The 22959-nt window shown below is 39.1% G+C and overlaps 1 pseudogene; it reads left to right on the top strand.

Annotated features, from left to right (window-relative positions):
• The first annotated feature begins 14886 nt into the window (after positions 1-14886).
• Positions 14887-22895, top strand: LOC130428425 (interferon-induced GTP-binding protein Mx-like; annotated as a pseudogene).
• Positions 22896-22959: the final 64 nt, after the last annotated feature.

Here is a 22959-nt window from a genome sequence, read left to right as displayed (position 1 = left end):
TTTGGACCCGATGTCTGTTCCTGACCTGTGTACTCTTGTAACACTTCTCCTGCCTCAGAGCTCATTAGAAAACAGGGGGCTCCTGTATCACCAGCTCCGCCAACGCAATGAGTTAAAAAACATGTTCGGATTTGTAAGTGTGTTAATGTTGGCAGAAAAGGGTATTTAAAGTACTGATTCCTGTATTTTTAGTGCACTCCTTCAGCCTCAGAGTACTTTAGAAAACAGGACCCCCTTTTAAACATCCGATCCACCTCAGTGAGTTAAACAAATTGTATGGACTAAAAAGTGCTCTTATGTTTGCTATATTTTAGGCAGAAACAACATGACTCAAGCCAAGGGATTTTTTCAAATGTATAGATAATCGTACGTTTTGGTCTTTCATTTGAATCATTGGATGATTGGATGGTTTTCTCATTATTTGCTCTGATTTGTTCTCAACAGCTTATGCATAAAATAAGACATGTATAAGTGGACAAGAAATGCCCTCCTATAATTCACCAGGCCTAAAAGTCTATGTTCTCCTTTCACATCCGTCAGTCTTTGTGTCACATTTACGGCCTGTAATTTTTCTAGTTCCCTGTGGCAAGGGGTGCATGGTTTAGTGATGTCTGTGCCGGGGAGGAGAGACACGGGAAAGACGGTAAGCAAGTAGGTCGATTGCAGATTAAGATCACCCGCATCTCTTTACAGTGATTGGTGAGGAGACAGCTTAAAGGCTCGCAGAATCGGAGGAGAGTTGAGAGAGATGGACTAGGAGACGTTACAAGCAGTGGATCGTATCCGGCTATCCAGAGTGGAATCTTACGGACCATGATCCGGAAAAGTCGAGGAAAAGAAGTTTTTATATGATTTGTAGACGAGAGCGCGTTGGAGCCACGTGTCACGGAGAGAATCGAAATAAAGTGATTCTTGTCTCCCAGTCCACGCTGACCCCGCCTCCTTTCTTCCATATACCTACATACCTGATTACAATCCCCTTTCAATCCTTCAGAAGGTAGAAAATGTCCAATATGTGCGGTGCATTTAGGCGGAGTCTGAATTGGTCGGCATTCAGCTTTATATTTTTCTCCCTGCATCTGTCTAAAACAGATGCCGCTTCCACCAATTGCGGGAATAAAAGAGAGCTTTATTGAAAGATCAACACAATAATCCACCATGGGACACCGTTCTCGGCCATGGGAATCACTGGGGAGAGAAACCACTTCCGGAGAATCCAACCAGAAAGGCCACAGGAACCACATGAGTCGGCACACAAGAAAGAATCGGAAGTAGACCCAGTCTGGGAGATTCTCACCCTTGTAGGGATAGCACGCAACAGGGAGAAGCCTCGACCCTGGCGAGAGAGATGGCCATTGATGGAGACATCAGGGAGATCCGGAATACCAACGGGGACAATGGGGAACAGAACTAGAGACAGAAAAACTAGGAACTGAAGACTACGAAGTGGGGAAATAATATTAGAGAGCTATAAATAAGAAAAAATCCTGAACGATAAACAAACAACTGTAACAAACACAGGGTAAAATACAAGGATATGACACAGGACTGTAGAACAGCAGGGAATATAAAGGGAAGGAAATCAAAACCCAAACTAGAAACAGGAAGGGAGAGAAAGAAGACAACGAATAATCCAGGTGAGAGTCATGAAGAAAACAAGACAGGAGAGATAAGACACTGTTTAGCACAGGTGAGAAGACTGAAACAAGAACGAGAAGACAACAGGGCAACGACGGAGTGGGGTCTCACCACACTTACAGGAAAGCACAAGGCTGTTACCCATACCATGTGCTCAACAAGAGACAAAACATTTACAAGAGTGAAACAAAGACACACTTGACAGAAACCCTGACACATGGCCCACAAGTTTCACAGGCTCAACCCCCAATCAAATACCCTACATTCGAAATCGCCTACTATATTGCGGACATATTTTGGAGGTGTGTTTTGGGTCATTATCCTATTGTAGGATGAAATTGGCCCCAATCACGTGCAGTCCACAGGGTATGGCATGGCAAAATCTTGTGATACTGTAGCTTTCCTTCTCAAGGTCCCTTCCACTCCTTATTTAAATCTCCTTATTTACCACCTCCAAAGCACCCCAGATCATCAAGCTGCATCCACCATGCTTGACTGAAGGTGTTAATTATGTCTGGTACACTTCTGATGATTCTGATGTTTTACTAGGGGGAAAAAATCCTCAGATCGTCTGAAATTGTTCAGTTTGATGATAAAAGGCTCCTGCTGGGGCCGCATTGCTGCGGCGGTGTGAAATACGGATGACGGCCCCTGCTGGGGCGGCGCTGCTGCGGCAGTGTGAAAAACAGTTGAAGGCCCCTGGTGAGGCGGCACTTCTGCGGTAGTGTGAAATATAGATAAAGGCCCCTCCTGGGGCGGCACTGCTGCGGCAGTGTGGAAGCCAGATAAAGGCCCCTGCTGGGGTGGCACTGCTGCTGCAGTGTGAAATACAGATAATGGCCCCTGCTGGGGCAGCACTGCTGCTGCAGTGTGAAATACAGATAAAGGCCCCTGCTGGGGCAGCACTACTGCTGCAGTGTGAAATACAGATAATGGCCCCTGCTGGGGCAGCACTGCTGCTGCAGTGTGAAATACAGATAAAGGCCCCTGCTGGGGCAGCACTGCTGCTGTAGTGTGAAATAGAGATAAAGGCCCTGCTGGGGTGGCACTGCTGCGGCAGTGTGAAATACAGATAAAGGCCCCTGCTGGGGCAGCACTGCTGCTGCAGTGAGAAATACAGAAAAAAGGCCCCTGCTGCGTCAGTGGGAAATACAGGTAAAGGCCCCTGCTGGGGTGGCACTGGTGCTGCAGTGTGAAATACAGGTAAAGGCCCCTGCTGGGGTGGTACTGCTGTGGCACTGTAAAATATGGGCCTATCATGAAGTTTGCTTTGGATTAGACGACCGACGGTTTTTGGTTCAACGAGAGCGGACTGGAGGTTAGTACAGAGGGTGTTTTCGGATGGGAGACTTTCAACGCAGGGGTTAAAGCCGTGTTTGAGGCCGGACAGTAGGAACTCTGTGAAAATTGTATCGGGGTGTTGTGACAATTCTAGAGAAATGTAAGAAACATTCACTGGAGTCAAAAAGTAATTTCTACGATTTTTATTTGCAGACTTTTTTACAGGGCATATGAAGCCGGCATGAGCGCCGCCGCAAAAGTCGCAAATGTGCATGAATTTGCAATGATGCGAGGTGCACGTGCTGTGGTTGAAATTCATGCAAACCTGGTTCTTGGTGCGGTGGTGGTAGTTGGCTGGAGGTGCGGAACGGGTGCTCGTGCGAGGGACGTAGCTGGTGGATTTTTCCCGCTGCGGTTCTGAACGGGGAGGAATGGAGGGGTTAATTGCGGGGCATGCTGGGGTTGAATGGGTGAGGGATCTGCAGACGGTGCAGGAGTTTTTGTGGCATCCCAGGAAAATTCTGTTGTGAAGTTCTGTGTCTAGGGCCTCCCAGTAGGGGCATTGGTTCCACTGGGCGACCCTTACTGCGCATTTGGCCGAAAATCATTTGTGGTATGTGTAAAAGTGGGTGCCTCCATATGACAAAGCGAGCTCAGCGACTACTGCGAGGTAGTCGCTAAGTTTGCGTCTCCTGTGTGGGAAAGCGGTGCATATTATTTCTGTGTATCGTGTGAATGCGATTGTGAACTCAGTTAATGATAATAAAGGTGAGTGATTCTGTGCAGTGTTTTTTAAAGTGACGGAGAAGTCGCCGCAATTAATTTGGCGGTCGGTGGGGGGCGGAGGGATGGGAGACAGGAGGGTAAAGAGGTCGATGTCCGCACCTGCTAGGATCTGGTCCCTGATGTTGCTGGCTACTGGAGGAGGTTCCAAGGCTGGAGCGTTCGGGGGAATGGCCATTGGTGTTGCGGAGTGAAGGGTGAAAGCGGCACGGGAGCTGGATAGAGTGTGTGGCAAGTAAGGGGCGGCTGCTGGAGCCGCGTTCGGAGGCAGCCTCACGCTTTGGGCGGCTGTAGAGCCTGTGGCAATAGGAAATGGGGAAAAAACTTGGGCATGCGCCTGTGCCTGTAACGGAGGCAGCCTTGCGTTAACAGTTGGCAGTGTGGCTGCAGACCAGTAACCGGGGGGAAAATGAGAAAGTTGATAGTCAGAAGATAGGGCAGGCAGTGTTACCGCTGGCGGGCGCGTGCTCGCTCTGCCATGGCGGTAATGGACAGGCGTTGAGCCAGCAGAGGTGTTGGACTCTGGTGATCCTGTAGACGGCTGGTTGCTGGTGTCTGCGTGGTCCGGGGTGCGGCCTAGACTGGCCGAGGGCCGTCCTCTTTGACTTTGTGTACGACACCTCTTCCTCGCAGTGGTTGGGATAGTCGTTTCCTCGAGTTGTGGAACTGTGGTGCTGCGGGTCTTGTTGGCAGCTTTTGGCTTCATAGTGGGAGCGGTTATGGGAACTCAGAACTGGCTGGAAGTATACAAGTTGTACAACTCGGCTTTGGTTGCCTTCCGGGAACAGGGGACGTCGGCGTTGTCTAAGACCAGCCTTAAAGCTAGGACGGTCCACTTTTTGAACTCCTGGATCGAGCGTTGAGCTGAGGTGTAGGAGGAAGCAGAGAAAGCTGCCGAAGCCCTGGACGGTTCGTCGTTTCGGGGTGCGACGGACGGTGCGGGAGGGCTGGTGGCTTCTTGGGGTCTCTGCCGTCTTAGCCATGACGGCTTCTTGTCCGGCGCTGGTGCTTTGCTTAGCGGCCGGGTTTTCTGAGGGACCCTGTGTGGCAGAGGAGTCGTCGTTGTCCATTTCGTATAAATCGTTCTCCGACATGTTGCTATATGCTGCGAAAATGTTGAGTGGAGGAGGTAAGGCGTTTCCACAATTTATAGAGCTCGCTCTGGTTTGGTAGGATAGGTGGTGTGATTGCTGATGCCGGGCGGCTGCGTGATCGCTGATGCCGTGCAGCTGCGTAATTATTTGCACATGCTCCTCCCAAACTTTGTTGATAAAACATCATTTAGTAAAGTCTTACTCCTTTAAAGATTACCAGTGCAAATGAAAAATATAAATATGACATGCACAGATAAATAATTTATAACAAATTCTGAAAATATGTTAATTAAAATTACACTTAATTTCATTTGTTTGTCAGTTTTATAATACGGCACAGTTTAGTACAGTACATTCACTAATATATTTAACGGATAATTGGTGGCAAACTGGACAGCCACAGAATGAAGGAAAGTTCATTAGCATTATGGCCTTTCTATATTCTTGGCAATACTTATACACTCACATGCAACTTTATTAGGTACATGTCATGCTAAGAAGAATTGGAATCAAAGGCAGATTCAAATCACCGAACTGATTTAAGAAGTCAGAAAAAAGAATCCAAAGGGCGAGGCAGAGGCAGAGGTCAGGCAAGCGAGAGATCAGTCGAGGTGCGTGATGAGTCCAAAGGGGAAATCAAAACCAAGAGTCGATCGAGGCGTGAACAATGTCCAGAGGGAAAAGGCAAACTCGTAATCCGAACGGGTGAGGAAGGCTGTAAGAAGGGTCCAAACCCGAGGGGCAGGTCAGTCCAGGAAAAAACTCCAAACAAAAGCAAACACGAAAGGTAAATAGAAAACTGTGTAGGTTACAAAAAAACGAAGATGGCTAACCAAATAACGCAACAGCAAAGAAGGAAAGAAATAGAATGTTAATATAAAGGGGAGAAAATAATGATGAGAAAAGAAACAGATGTGCACTGCCGAACCGCCTGGGTGATTGCCAAGCCGTGTCAGCTGCGAAACATAGAAAAATAGCGACAAGGGAAAAGTGAGACAGGGTGAAGGAGGATCAAATGCGGGAGCTGACAGTAAAACTGATTAATTACTACAAATTGCTAATCAGTCAATCACATGGCAGCAACTCAATGCATTTAGGCATGTAGATGTGGTAAAGACAATTTTTGACTATTTGTATTTTTCTTAGTCGTGGGCATAGATTATTTTTTTTTAATGTAGATTAATCTAGATTAAAATGTCTCATTTGAATTCTGCCGAAGGCATTCAGAATATGTGTGCTACCCAAATAATGACTAAAAGTAAGTCTTTGAGAACGGGTTTCTCAAGCCATGTGGCGCATTAGACCAGGGGCTCATCTCCTGTTTCCAAAATGCATCACAAACTGCTTGAGAAAGCTGTTCTACTATGATAATTTGTGATGTAAATTAAATTATGTTCCATAAGATGTACTTGTGTTTACTTCCGCATTAGCTAAGGGATGATTTGCGTTTAGGTGGTACTTGAGACTGGAAGAGCTCCTACAGTACATTTACATTTAGTCATTTAGCAGACGCTTATATCCAAAGCAATTACAAAGAGTGAGGGAGCAACAAGCGATATGTCATACAGGAGCCATGATACATTAGATCTCAATACAAAGTTACTGGTTTCAACTAAAGCTAGACCACTACCTGTTGAGAGAAAGTGTTTTTTTTTTTAAACCAATCCGCATTGCACAAGGTGCAAACAACCTTAGTCTTGTCGATGTTTCCATTGGAAGCTTCTTAAAAATTTATATTCCCTGAAGCAACCCGGCGGCTTCATAGCTTCATCCATGTTAGGACGTCACGTTTGATGCGGTAATTTCACAGTAACGTTATGTTGTGTTCAGACATGGCGCGTCAAGCGCGAGTGATTTATGTGTTAATGCAAAGAGCCAATAGACCTACTTGCGGAGCGAATCGCGCGAATGAGGCCCTGGTTATGAGATGATGAGGCGGCGCGAATGACGCGAATCACGCGAGTTGAAAAATCTCGTTCTCGCCCCGTACAGTGCAGTTAAGCTGGTATACATCTGCGCTAAAATATCAAGGTGAAAGTCATCATAGCTTGCGTAGTATAGACCCAGCTGCCAACCCAACTTTGAGAATAGATTAACGGCGACATTTTTTTATAGCGCGATAAGAGTCTCACTGCGTTAACGGCGTTAGCCCACCACTAATTTTTCTATTAGTGTGGACAAAGTATAGATGATAAAATTAACTGTATTCTTGATCAGTTTTATTGATTATTCATTGCAGCGTTTTTTTTTTTAATAAACCAAACACTGATCGTGAGATTATCCTATAATGTGTATTGTGTGGAGATAAGATGAGGTGAATCTTGCTGTGTTTTTCAACAGGATTTTGTGAGACTAGGCTCTGGGTGATGTCATGTGCTAATTAACATATTTGTTACAATGCTGATCGCTCAGACATCATCGTTACTTGCATTCAGAGTGTTGGCACTTCATACTGGTTTCCTGACATCTCACAAACCTTGAAATAAACGTCTGGAACGGTACTAGAAATCAGACATCCGACCTCTATTAATAAAGTCATTGCAAATTGAAGTTGTTCTTTTTGCGCTCCTATTTGCTGAGGATGAAACGGTGTTGAAATAATTATCTGAAAAAAAACAATTCTCATTTGTTTGATATTGGAGTTTACACTTATGAAGTTTAGAAAAAAAATAGAAGTTTAGATAGAAGTTTGAATGAAAGTAAAGTAAATGCATAATAAATACTAAAAAACGTTGTTTTAGTAGCATCTGATTCGTATTATCCTAAAATAATATCTTTAAGTAATGGCTGTACTTTGTTGAATACTATCATTTCTAAGTGTTTTTTCACAGGTCCAAATTCATATGTCCGTTTTTGTGTGAACTTGGCAAATTTACCATCTATTATCAATAGTTGTTTAACATTTCTTACATTTTTTACTTGAAACCAACTTTCCAACTTAAAAGCAGTAGTTTAAGACTGCAAAAACTAAAATAGCAGAACAGAAAGCATTATGTATGGGAACTTCACATGGCAAAGAATTGTATGTACAGTACAGTCACTTAAAATTGTAATAAAACAGGTTTAATTACTTTTTATTGATAGTTTTTTTCTCAAACATCTGTTTTATTGGACAGTAAAGAAATACAAGTAAATCCATAACCAAGAAGCCTGGAATCACAAGACCTAATAAAATAGTACATGGATCATCAGTCTTATAAAGAATGATGATGAAATATTATCCATAGTTCATACAGTTAGTGTCAATATATTTTTTATCTCGAAATTTTATTATTCAAACAGAGAATAATTTTCTCTGGATAATAGAACAATTCAATTCATTTTAAACAATTGAAATAAAATGCAACAATTACTCATCATTTTGTGAAGATTAATAAACTTAAAGGGATATTTCACTACCCTTATCGAGTAGTTATTTGACCTATGGATGCACATTTTGGAGCTTCATAAGACAACAACCTGTAGCTTTCCTGTAGTTCAGTATTAAGAACATCACGTTAACAACGCAAGATTGTGAGTTCGGGTGATTGCACATACTAATAAAAAAATAATGTGTAGGACAATGTAATGACAGTCGCTTTAAATAAAAGCGTCTGTCAAATGCATCAATGTAAACTACCCTGCCGAAAATTCTTAGCAGAGAACAGTTTGTAATTGTGCTTTGTCAAACCAGGCTCACGTGGAAACATAACTGTGGACGTGATGGTGGAAAAGTGCTCATAAAGACTTATCTCACAGTAGATTTATGTGTTTTGTATCCAAGCAGTTAAAACTAGTGTTCTGTTCATAGCTGTAATTTTTAATATCTGCTAATAGTTGTAAGGTTGGTAGAGAATGAAAGTGACTGTAAAAAAAGTTGTGAGAAGGGGAAACTTTAGTGGTTAGATGTTGGAGTTTTGCGAGTTGTGTCAGATAGGGTCGAAGTGAAGTGAAATCACAAAGAGACCTTTCATAAAACATGCAAAAAGAAAGTAAAAGCAACCTACGTGTTTACTTTATTGGTTTGTTGCCAGTCACTGTACTTTCCTGATAAACCAGGGTGGAAGTTTTCTTGAGGTATGACAATACCTGCACTTCCATAACCCTTCACATTGCGCAAACTGAAAATATGCCCAAAGTAAATATGGCACTTTCATGAAAACTCCAACATATTGCTAAAATGTTTTTTTCCCAAAATATATGGAAACATGCTCAAATATTTCATCATGATGGTGACTGAAACTTTAACAGATACAGGGGACAAAATAATATGAACACTGGAATGTTGTACTATTCATCTATCAGAACATCTTAAAGGGATACTCTGTCAAAAAATTAAAACACTGTCATGAATTAACCCCCCCAAAGGTGTTCCAAACCTGTATACATGTCTTTGTTCTGTTGAACACAGAGAAAGATATTTGGAAGAAGTATATTCACAGTATGCCAATACAAATCACATTAACCCCTACATTTGCACACATTGTATATTTACTTAAGATTTTATTTTTTGTATACCTATTAGCAAGTATCTCCAATTCAACCTGAATGAACCCATGGCAACACAATGTTAAAAGGATCATGTGACACGGCTAAAACGAAAATTATCGTTTGTTTTAGATTTAAGGCAAGACTCTTTACACGATTTATGGTTCAAAAATGCTTTATTTTCCACATACCGTGCATGTTTGTATCTCCTCTTTGCCTCGCCTCTTTGAAACCTTCTTTTGAAACTTGAAGTTTTGCAATTGTACGTGTCTAATACATCCATGAGCAACTTATGACACACCAAAGACAGGAATACAGAAAAACAGGTATTCGCGTCATATGATACCACAAACTTTCCTTTGGCTCAGTAGTTAGAGCATGGCTTTACAAATGCTATGGTCATGGCTTACATTGATCCCAGGGGATTGCACATACATAGATATAATGTAAAGTGTAAAAGATCAAATGCATAAAATGCAAATATGACCCCTTAAATGTGTAAAGGGCAATGGCATAAAAAGATTTATTGATTGAATCATGCATTTCCCTTGATAAACTAGATAAAAAATAAATTTTCGGTTTGGAAGAGGTTTAAAGGTTAATGTAGGTAATACACCAAATCCCTAACTATGCTTGTAATAGGGAAACTTGCAAACATAAATTGCTATCAAAGCTCTTGGAAATGTAAGTCAATTGCATGGTTTAGCCAAAAGTATTTTGGTTAGTTATAGGCCTGTTTAATAAAAAGCAGAAATAAGAGATTCAGTCCCTAAAACAATAATTTAATTAATGTTATATAATATATTTAAAACCGAGGTCATTTGAATAGCGTATATTTCACTTTCAGTTGGAAACCTTTTATATTTGAAACTACCCAAAACTAAATATCAAATGCGATGTTGTTAAAGTTGATATTGGAGGTTTCATACGGACAGACACTCGACTTTAAAGGGATGGTTAAACCAAAAATTACAATTGTGTCATGAATTACTCTCTAGTTGTTCCAAACCTGTATACATTTCTTTGTTCTGATGAACACATATTTGGAAGAATGCGTGTAATCAAATAGTTCTTGGACCCCATTGACTACAATCATACGAAAATTCATACAATCATACCAATGGTACTCAAAAAGTGCCCCAGAACTGCTTGCTGTCCAACATTCTTCGAAATATCTTTTGTGTTCAACTGAACAAAAAAAATATGTATAGTATGGGCAGGGCTGGATTAACATAAGGGCTAGGTGGGCTGTAGCCCCAGGGCCCGCAGAAGAAGGGGGCCCTTGATTGGAGTAGACACGGGGGAATTAGGAGCTGTCCTTACATCATTGATTGTCAAGTCATATAAGTGGTGTTCGGAAAACTGATAGTGGTGAGCAAAAAGTATAAATAAAGTTCAGATCCTACAGGTAAAATTAAAAAACTAACTAACTAACTTCTGATAACTTTCGGATGAAACATCCGTGCCTGAGGATATTCCCGGTAGCAGTGGCTACTGGTTCATCACGCACCGTCCTACAAAGATCAATTTGCTTTACTTGTTGAAGGTGAGTTAACAACCGCAATTATTAATTTTTCTTGTAACCAACCAGTTAGAAAGCAAGGGCTTTATAAATGTTTACTTTGCCCCTTTAGATGAAAACGAAAGTAATGGTACTATGCACAATAAAATATTTGCCCTGACACCAACTCTTACATCAGACATCACATCTGATCGGTAACAAATGCGTGGGAGAGGAGAGCGCCTTCTCAAAGTTATATTTTATTTAGTCTCGTTTTTGGTCATCAGAAAGACTGAGCCATTTAACAAGGATGTCCCTGGAATGCCATGGTGAGAAGAATGGATTCCAACTATCATTAGGGTTTTCTCCTCAGCTAATGTTCAAAAGAAGACTGTTTAACCCCAAGACCATATTTTATTGCAAAATACTCATTAAAGAAGTATGATTGCAAATGTTTTTGTTCATTTTGGAAACTTGTTTGTTTGAAGTTTATATCTGGAGTTAATGTTTTTGTTAAATAGCTTGGAAACTAAGTACGCAAACTTGTGCTTATATAAATTGAAATTAAATATAAGTATTAAATGTAACATTTAATTACAAGAATAAAAAATATATTATATGATTAGAACATAAAATATAATGAATAAATATAAAATTAAATAAAAAAAGTAGAAAATGATATTAAATATTAGAAAATTCAATATAATAGACACTGGAGCGTATGAAATGAAGGGGGCCTTTTGGGTTTGCTCCCCAGTCCAAAATGTGTTCTTACTCTGGCCCTGACTGTGGGAGTTAATGGGGTTTTAGAACCATTTCGTTGCATGCATTCTTCCAAATATCTTTCTCTGTGTTTATCAGAAAAAATACATTTATTCGGATATGGAACGACTCAGAGGTGAAAATGTTTTTTGACCAGCAGAACAACACATACAGTTGAAAGAAAAAGTATGTGAACCCTTTGGGCTTACTTGGATTTCTTCATAAATTGGTCATAAAATGTGTTCTGATCTTCATCTAAGTCACAACAATAGAGAAATACAGTCTGCTTAATATCGCACAAACATTATATGTGTTCATGTTTTTATTGAACACAACATGTAAACATTCATAGTGCAGGGTGGAAAAAGTATGTGAAACCCTAGGCTAATGACTTCTCCAAGAGCTAATTGGAGCCAGGAGTCAGCCAACCTGGGGTCCAATCAATGTGATGAGATTGGATGTTATGATTAAAGCTGGCCTGTTCAATAAAAAACACACACCAGTTTTGAGTTTTCTGTTCTGAAGAAGGGTTGTCTGATGTGAACCATGCCTCGCACAAAAGAGCTCTCAGAAGACCTACGATCAAGAATTGCTGACTTACATAAAGCTGGAAAGGGCTACAAAAGTATATCTAAAAGCCTTGATGTCCATGTGTCCACGGTAAGACAGATTGTCTAGAAATGGAGAAAGTTCAGCACTGTTGCTACACTCCCTAGGCGTGGTCGTCCTGTAAAGATGACTGCAAGAGCACAGCGCAGAATGCTCAATGAAGTGAAGAAGAATCCTAGAGTGTCAGCTAAACACTTACAGAAATCTCTGGCACATGCTAACATTTATGTTGACAAATCTACAATAAGGAAAACATTAAACAAGAATGGACTTCATGGGAGGACACCACGGAGGAAGCCACTGCCGTCCAAAAAAAAAATTGCAGCACGTTTGAAGTTTGCAAAAGAGCACCTGGATGTTCCACATCACTACTGGCCAGTGGCGTTGCTAGGCCCTTTTTAGGGGAGCTAAAGATCCCCTAAAGTTCTAGCTCAGCCCCCCTAAAATATTGTGTGTAATGTACTCTCTACAAGAATTCGAGATCGCTTTATATTCCTCTTTAAACTCTTATTATGAAAACGGCGTTAGGCTGTGTTATTTAGCGCATTCTTCAGTTCACACACGTCAGCACATTGGAGTTGACGTCATTAGCAGAGTAACTTTACAAGGTGTGTTCATTAACATGACATCTGCATTTTTGCCATTCTTTGTTATAAATGCATCTTAATATGATGTGGAAGCGATACAAGACCCTTTCCCATTCACTGTTTAAAAGTTTTATGTGCGTTCACCCCTCGTTAACTATTTGTTAACTTTACCTCAAGCCAAATGAAAGCATTAAACACCAATGACGGCATACCTCGACGATCAAGATGATATTGTAGCGCACAGAAAGTGTCATTAATGATGATGTGCTATAGTTATAGAGAGGTGATGGTAGTTTTGACAGCTCCGGAAAGAGGACGGGCAGATAAGAGTTACTGTAGTTCAGCCCGGTGCGGCAGTGTTATTCATTCTTCTGAGTTCTAAGGAAATAAAAGTGTACAGAAGCTCTATATCGTTTTTCAGACGCTTCAGTATTTTTATCATTAATTGAAAACATATTGTGGATGTAATAGATGAACACACAGTCATGCAGAGAGAGTGACAGCGCTAGTGCTAAACAGAATCAATCGCAGGGAAACATATTCTGTTATTTTTACTAAATAATGATTCAACAGTTGATTGTGACATTTATTTCATGGACTGTGGCTGTTGTTGTCACTTTGAAATATAAATGTTGCAGATTGACCGATTAATGTGATATTCATTTGAATAACAATAACTTGTATTTATACTTTTCTGCATATTCTTTATTTATTTTAGTAATGTATACAAAATGTGGCTCTCTCTATATATATCCTCATTGGAGGCTGAGCCCCCCTAATATTGAAAACCTAGAATCGCCCCTGCTACTGGCAAAACATTCTGTGGACAGATGAAACCAAAATTGAGTTGTTTGGAAGGAACACACAACGCTATGTGTGGAAAACAAAAGGCACAGCACACCAACATCAAAACTTCATCCCAACTGTGAAATATGGTGGAGGGGGCATCATGGTTTGGGGCTGCTTTGCTGCCTCAGGCCCTGGACGGATTACTGTCATTGATGGAAAAATGAATTCCAAAGTTTATCAAGACATTTTGCAGGAAAACTTAAGACCATCTGTCTGCCAACTGAAGCTTAACAGAGGATGGACGATGCAACAGGACAACGACCCAAAGCATAGAAGTAAATCATCAACAGAATGGCTTCAACAGAAGAAAATACGCCTTCTGGAGTGGCCCAGTCAGAGTCCTGACCTCAACCCGATTGAGATGCTGAGGCATGACCTCAAGAGAGCGATTCACACCAGACATCCCAAGAATATTGCTGAACTGAAACACTTTTGTAAAGAGGAATGGTCCAAAATTTCTCCTGACCGTTGTGCAGGTCTGATCTGCAACTATAGGAAACGTTTTGTTGAGGTTATTGCTGCCAAAGGAGGGTCAACCAGTTATTAAACCCAAAGGTTCACATACTTTTTCCACCCTGCACTATGAATGTTTACATGTTGTGTTCAATAAAAACATGAAAACGTATAATGTTTGTGGGGTATTAGTTTAAGCAGACTGTGTTTCTCTATTGTTGTGACTTAGATGAAGATCAGAACACATTTTATGACCAATTTATGAAGAAATCCAAGTAAGCCCAAAGGGTTCACATACTTTTTCTTTCAACTGTATTATTAAATGTACTCTTTAAAGTGGTTCTATCAACGGACCACTTCTTCTTTGTCTTTGCTACCAGGTAAAAATGTGGTTCTTGGAACTCTGTGGTCAGTATATCCTCTTTATTATAAAAACTCAATTCTGCTTCTACTACATGTCTCGTGTTTTTTTTTTATTCTATCTGCATGGTATTTTGGCTATGATGACATCTGCTAGACCAAGTTGCAATTTTCTCTTCCTCATATACATATATGCTTTTCGTGTTCGTTGAGAAAAAAAGTTACACACTTCTTCATTTACACTTGCATTCAAGCACAGACTATGGCAGAATTTCCAATATGTGTATAGCTTATAGAGGCGGGTGAGAGCTATGAGGTGTTACCAACATCCAATAGAGTTACGAGGTTAAGTCACAAGCTCATTTTAATACTTTCATTGGTTACATTATTTTTTTAAAGGAAGAAAGGGATGGCATGAAAGTAGAAAGAAAACATGGAAGTACAACAATATAAATACCTGTGATCCTGAAAGTCATTTCCTAGGTTAAGTTTAAGGTTAGAACACAACTTTTTGATTACTACTGTACTGAAGATGTTGTATTCTTTATTATTGTCTTTGTATTTTGTGTAGGGTTTTACAACATTAACCAATTAATTTTAAAAGGAGTATTCATTGCAAATTCAGCTCTGAATTTATTGACTAAATTTCAGAAAACTATGGACGGCCACGACAAACTTTCAGACCACGCATCCCAAGATGAAGAAAGGTACAGTAAAAAGAGATTTGTTTGAAACTTCAATACTTCAAAGGCTACTAGGTGTACTTAATACTACTTAACTGTTCTAAAGGGGAAATTTGTTTTTTCCTTGCTTTTTTGTATTTCAAAATCAATACAATTAACCTTTACCATACTTTCAAATAGTAAAATAGTTATTTTTTTAAAATATTGCAAAATAAAATTGTACAGTGTTTGTAAAGTGTACTTTATCTTTGAACATAAATAGCTGCATGTTCGGTTATCATTGTAACAATGAAAAGAAAGCATTTTAAAAAGGGAAACTTTAAAGATCTGTTTCATATCATATCTTTTTTAGATATACACAAATAAATGCATTTGATCAACCTTCTTTACCATGAGCTCATTTTAAAATCAACAAGAAAACCTTAATAAGTTGCTCAATATCAATATTATTTATTTAGGTTTGCTAAAGTTGGTGTTTAACATATTTTATCATGCAGGATTTTAATACAAAGATAAAAGTTAATTAGTGGTTAGCACGTTCGCCTCACACCTCCAGGTTTGGGGGTTCGATTCCCGCTTCCGACTTGTGTGTGTGGAGTTTGCATGTTCTCCCCGTGCCTCGGGGGTTTCCTCCGGGTACTCCGGTTTCCTCCCCTGGTCCAAAGACATGCATGGTAGGTTGATTGGCATCTCTGGAAAAAATTGTCCGTAGGGTGTGAGTGTGTGAGTGAATGAGTGAGTGTGTGTGCCCTGCGATGGGTTGGCACTCCATCCAGGGTGTATCCTGCCTTGATGCCCGATGACTCCTGAGATAGGCACAGGCTCCCCGTGACCCGAGGTAGTTCGGATAAACGGTAGAAAATGGAATGGAATGGAATGTCAGTCATTGATTAAATTGGTGTCTCCGACTCCACAAAAATACATGGCAAACTTCATTTTAACATGCATTGTTACTATTTTAGAGAGAAATACAATATTTTGAACAGTGTATTTACTAACGAAAACATTAATTGCATTAACGGTGACTTCACAAAAAAAGTTTCTACAATAAATCTACATCAATGATATTAAAAAAAAGAGTCTAAACCTCAATGTCTAAGAATCACTTAACCTTGTCATAGCAGTCAATGAGTGAATGAAGTGCGGGGTAAATCAAAGTTTATTAATGAGAACAACAGAAAAATATTCCAAAAACTCAGGCACCGAAGATAATCCTGTGTGTGGCGGGAATGATGCGTCCGCCTTGGAGAAAGAGTCCCCTGAAGAGAGTCTTAGAGAGTCCGCAGGACAGAGACAGTAGAGATCTGGATCCGGGGAGTATTAACCATCCAGATTTCACAACGTGAGAGATTCTGACGACCCCCGTGAAGGGTGCAGTCCTGAGTCCGCAGGAATTGTGCCTGGTGGATGAGGTGATTGCAGTCGAGACGCCAACAGGAACTTTAGTTGGTGTAACATGGAGAGGTGATGAGACAGGGTGGCAGGAAAACACAAGGTGAAGTCAGTGGTAACGTCTAGAGACGTGGTAGCTGTGCCAAGGTTAAGGCTAAGTCTAAACCTAAGGCTAAGGCTAAGGCTAAGGCTAAGGCTAAGGCTAAGGCTAAGGCTAAGGCTAAGGCTAAACCTAAGCCTAAACCTAAGCCTAAACCTAAGCCTAAACCTAAGGCTAAGGCTAGACACACTAGACCAAAGTCAGTCTGAACTGTAACAAATAACAGGAGGGGTAATAAAGAGAAACCTACTGAGTGGGAAAAGGTTCCGTGAATGAGCCAAACTAAAGGGGGAATGGTCTACAGGTGCGAGTGTGATGAATAGATGAATCACCGGTGAGGGGAAAGCCCTAACAGGGAAACACATGGTCGGGACGAATGACGTAGAAACACAAAAACATAATGTAACTCCCATGCCAGATTACACCTAGACAAGACCGGGATCATTACAAACGCATTAAATCAGAGTTCTTATTCTTAGATTTTTTTTAAGTGCAAAGGCTTATGGGCAAATAATTTTGTCATGTTTTTTTTAAAAATGAACTATAAATATGTCTTGTAATAACATATTTGACATTATATTTACAAATGATTAAACCAAATTGTCTTATTGTGAAACGTCGTGTCTTACTTTAAACTGGAAAGGAACAGCTTTTAGAAGTTCAAATTCACATTTCATGACCAGTTTTCTCTCATGAGGCAAGTGGCCGTGTAATAAGCCAAGACCTCCGCTTCGCGTTGGGTTCTGATTACACTGTGAGGGCTTATTTCTGTAATTACATCCGGCTGCCTGTACATTATCCCTTACATGACAAAATGGGGCTTATTAACATAACATTTCAACAAGCTTATTAACATAAATATTCTCTTGACATGTTTAATATATTGAACATTAAAGTTGTTTGTCCATCCTTTCTTCATAATTCAAGGGATTCAGTGACATGAAATAATGTTGTTAAGCTTTTTCTTTCTTTTTGTCCTTTTTATAAAAAGCAATTTTTCAGACCCTGAAAGTCACGGAACATTCCACAATCCATTGATCGAGTCTGTTCGACCTCTTATTGAGTTGATTGACTCTCTGAGGTTGATTGGCATTGATGAAGACATTGGCCTTCCATCCATTGCTGTGGTGGGAGATCAGAGTTCAGGAAAGAGTTCGGTTTTAGAAGCGCTCTCTGGAATAGCTCTGCCTCGAGGAAGCGGTAAGACTCTATAGCTAATTCTTGCTTTGATACCAGTGAGAGGAGACGCGTTGAAAATTATGCTTTTATTGGATGATGTGATTATGTATTTATTTTCAGGCATCGTCACTCGCTGTCCTCTTGAGCTGAAATTACGGAAACTCAAAAAAGGGCCATGGTCAGCGACTATTTCTTATGGCGACCACAGTGAGACTTTTAATGACCCATTAAAGGTGGATTACCTTGTAAGAGAAGGTATGACAGACAAAAAGTATGTTTATACAAAATTATTTAATAATTTCTTTTTGTTATATTAGTAATGGTTTGTATATGTTAAACAGCTCAAAACAAGCTTGCTGGGAATTCGGTAGGGATCTGCCATGAGCTCATCACTTTGGAGATTTTCTCTCCTGAAGTGTGTGACCTCACGCTGATTGATCTACCTGGTATAACCCGTGTACCTGTGCATGGTCAACCTGTTGATATTGGGGAACAGGTGAGTGTATTAAATTGTGTACATTTTTAAGATTGTGTGACGTCCTATCTTAAACATTTATTAGTTGTCAATGTATATAAGGGAGATTATCTGGTGTAAAATTGTTCTCTTTTTTTCTATTTCATCGTTTTTTTCAGTTAAGCAGTTTAGCATCAATTTATTGTCTTCTGCGCAGGGACAAATCTGACATTTATTTCTGTAAAATTCACATGAAAGTATTTCATGTCATCAGTGCTTGTCTGCTCATTTTAAATTCTCCCGTTGCTGACCATTCGAACATTTTATCTTATTTTCTTTTAGATTAAATCCTTAATATTGTCATTCATCTCCAAGAGTGCAACCATCAATTTAGTTGTTGTACCCTGTAATATTGACATAGCAACAACAGAAGCACTAAGGATGGCACAAGAAGTAGACCCAGAAGGACACAGAACCCTCGGTATGCCAACTTTAACATAGCATTTTAAGCTACTTTAATAAGTAATAGCACATAACAAAATCGAATGAACGAATGAGGAATTTATTATCAGTTATGTAAGCTAACTACTGTACTATACTATACACTATAACATTTTTACATACAAAAGAAAAGTACATAGGCTATGAAGAGTTTGGTTCAAAAATGAGTTACTCAGTTTTTTTATTTTCCAAAAATCATGTTTATTGTTTATTTACATATTCCAATAAATATCAATCAAACTGCAGTTTGTTTGTTTAGTTTTAAGCCACAATGACAAAAAATACAGCTAACTTACACAATAAAACACAATAAAAACATGATAACAGAAAAAAACATGATTTTTGAACAATTAAAAAACAAAGTTATCTCATTTTGGAACTTTACTCTTCATATGTATACAGCTGCGGAAATAATACACACCCGAAATAAAGGTGATTCCTAAAAATGAGCACATACTGAGTGAGAGAGACTATGGTTTTGTTTAATGCTAAAGGTAAAACCTGCAAGAGTTATATAATAATAAAGTTGTTGTTTTGGTTTGTATTGATGGTATTTTAACATTTAAATGTAACTTTATGATTCCTGCTAATCCTAACCTTTTATCAATTTTCCTCCATGGGTTAGCAATTCTCACAAAGCCAGATCTCATTGACAGAGGAGCTGAGGCTGATGTCATAAACGTTGTGCAGGGCAAAGTCATTCCTCTCAGCAAGGGTTACATCATTGTGAGATGTCGTGGTCAGAGTGACATCAATGAGAAAATCTCCCTCGATAAAGCCATGCAAAATGAAATAACATTCTTTAGGAATCACCGTTATTTCAGGTATGTTTTTTTTTCCGCAGCTGTATATATGTACTTTTCACTTGTGCGTAAAAATGGTATACAGTACAATAGTAAGCCTATATATCTGCATAATAGAAAATATTCGAAAGTACATAAAAAATTACTCTGTATGTTTATTTTATTTTTCATCACAGCTTCCTGCTGAATGAGGGTAAGGCATCTACTCAATGCCTTGCAGACAAGCTGACAAAGAACTGGTGGATCATATCAAGGTAAGCACTAAACAATTAAACAAAATAAGTTTCAAAAGGCTACTGTAACACTTATATACATTTACATTTAGGCATTTGGCAGACGCTTTTATCCAAAGCGACTTACATTGCTTTATCCTATACATTTTACATAGGTATTTGCAATCCCCTGGGATCGAACCCACAACCTTCCGTTGTTAACGCAATGCTCTTACCACTGAGCTCAAGGAAAAACTTATAGCTTAATAGGCTACTTTTAGCAAACGGGCATTTATGGCAAAACATAAAGAGCCAACAAACAGAACCAAAACAAGCATAAAGCCATGAAAATAGGAATCATAGAGATACACAAGTTTCAAAGAACATTACAGTATGAAAAACAGGTCTATATGTTTAAGTGAAAACATTGTGATGACTTTGTTCCTGCCCATTTCTCAGTTTATTCTTGTTTACTTAGTATCTAGTCTATCCAAATCTTAATATATGACTTTGTAAGGAGATTGTTAATGATGTTAGCATCACTTGTGACTTGTCATAATGTTTTGGTTCATCAGTGTATGTACTGAATATTAGGAAATTGGGAAAAATGTGTGCCAGAGAACATGTTCATAATTTAGGCGAGGGAGCCCCCATGTGGCAACTGAGGGAATGATCAGATCACCGGCATTGACGAAACATAGGGTTTTATACACACAAATCAGGAGAACAAGACAATAAAGTAAAACGGTAAAGAGAGCATGGTGAAAGAGTCAAAAAGGGGAAAAAAAAACTTTGATAGGCAAAAGATTAGAATAAAAAGGAAATTAAAGTAAACATTTGCAAGTTTTGTTTTAATAAAACTGCACATCAGTTTGAATCAACTGAATAAATTCTCATTATTGGTGTCTTGGGCTATCATCTTTCTCCTATTCACTCTTGCACTTTTAACACTTTTAACACTTTTGGCACTTTTACAACTTTCTCACTTAAAAGAGTTTTGTGAATGTTAGGAGAAAGCGGGTCTAGCACTTTCTTCCAGTGTCTTCATAGAATAATTTTGGAAATTGGTCTATATATTATATCTAATCTATATTTCTCCTGCACACAGAAATCGCTGCCGTACTTGACTGAGCAGATTCAGACCAGACTGCTCAATGTGCAAAGAGAGCTTAAAAACTACGAGCAAGGTCCTCCTATGGAAGAGGAGATGATGGGACCCTTTCTCAGTTCTGTAAGAGATCAACAATAAATCTGAATCTTAAATAATACTTTAGTACAATATAACTATATTGTTTTTTCTTACATAGATAACAATGGCGTTCTGTGATCTAGTACATGAACTGAGTAGAACAGGACATTCAAAACAGGGAAACATTTACGCTTCTCTACGTCCTGTGTTCATGAATTGGGACATCCATCTGAGAAAAACGCAAGAAACATGTGAGTAATGATCACTTCTAACATTTGTGTCATTTTTCTTACAAAAAATCAACACACCTTAGCATGATTTCTTAAACAGACTTATTTTTTTTTACTTTAGTCACAGAGAAAGTGAAGGAAATGATAGAGAAGTACAATGAGATGCATCGTGGGAGAGAGTTGTTAACTTTCTCAGATTTCAGTGAATATGAGCGTGTTGTCAAAGAGCATGTGGCAGATCTTCAAGAACCAGCTATGGGCATACTGAAGGAAGTAAGAGGTACAGTGTTCATCTGATGAAATTACAGCATGTAGGCCTTTTAGACAAAAAAAACACATCATGTACATTACTGTAGTCTTTTTGCCGGTGATGTGAATAATGTGATGTGTTATGAACCTGGCACCAAATAAAAAACATTTTAAATGGTAAAGTGTTTAAACAGACAAGGATGAGTTCATCAGTGGGTCATTTTCATGATCTTACAAAGTCAAATTAAATGTTTCTTTTTCAGAGATCGTTCAGAATGAGTTCAGGGTGATTTGTGATTTATCTTTTGAACAATACCCTCAACTGAAATACATTGTCTCTGTAAGTAAAGCTATTACCATTATTACTACTACTACTATTTTATAACGATTGTACAACTATTTGTATATTTAATCACTCTATTTGTTTCTTAGAACATGATTAATGACATTCAGTCAAAACAAGAGACCAAAGTGGAGAAAAGAATCAAAGAGTTCATTTATATGGAGCAACTGGTCTTTACCCAGGACAAAGTTTTACAACAGAAACTCAATGACTCTGATGTCCCTTCAGAGGTTGGGTTAGACACCAGTGATGGGAACCTCTATGAATGCAGTGAAGAGAGAATTTTTAATTCCAAAGGCTGCGCCTTACTGGATGCCAGAAATCTATCTCCAGACAAACTGGTTCTCTATTATAAGGTGAGTTGAAATATAGCTAATAATAAGAACTTGATTATAATGATTATCAATTAATTAATCATTCATTCAGTACACCTGTAAAACATCAAATATATCCAAAGAATAACTACCATCCTCAAGTTTAAACATAGGTTTCTTAGAGAGAGAGAGTAGATGTTCTTTAGAGGGTCACACCAATACAGCAATCTGCAAAATCCCAAAAGTTGACTCAAGTATATTTGAACAATGATGATTACAGTGATTCATGTTGTACCTTCTTACAGATAGTCTATCAACGCCTCACAGACTATGTGCCCATGCTGGTAACTCTCTTCATGCTGAAGGCCGCAGCAAAGATTTTGCGCCATCAAACGATGGAACTGAGAATCGAGGCAGATTTGGTCAAACTGCTGAGTGAAGAATCAGAGAGAGGATGCAAGAGGGTTGATCTGAAGCAACGTCTGGAACGCCTGATGCAAGCTCAAGATCTGATCAGTAGCAGACTCTAATACTGCTGTCTGATACAACACGAATCAGAATCAATTTAGCATCAGGGAGAAATAAATCATATTTTAAATCCTTTTAATTAATAAATATAGCAAATGTAACTGCAAAATACGATGTCTTGGTTAATATATGAAATAATGCATTTGTGATTTATAATTATGCGTTCAAAGTTTATAGCAAATTAATGCAAAAGAATAACAGCTTAGTTTTAAATGTGTAATGACAATGAAAAATATGCCCAATCTCTACCATATTACCAGCAGATAACAAAAGACGGTGATTCTTTATTTATGAATTTAATTGTGACAGAATAAAAAGTTTTGTTGCTTATCCATATGGCATTTGCTGTGACTAAATATGTGACAATTATAAATTACATGTAAATACTATAAATCACG

The sequence above is a fragment of the Triplophysa dalaica genome, chromosome 9, assembly GCF_015846415.1.
Source record: "Triplophysa dalaica isolate WHDGS20190420 chromosome 9, ASM1584641v1, whole genome shotgun sequence".
Classification (NCBI taxonomy): Eukaryota; Metazoa; Chordata; class Actinopteri; order Cypriniformes; family Nemacheilidae; genus Triplophysa; species Triplophysa dalaica.
The sequence above is the reverse complement of the archived record's forward strand: the minus strand, read 5'-3'. Positions and strand labels throughout refer to the sequence as shown.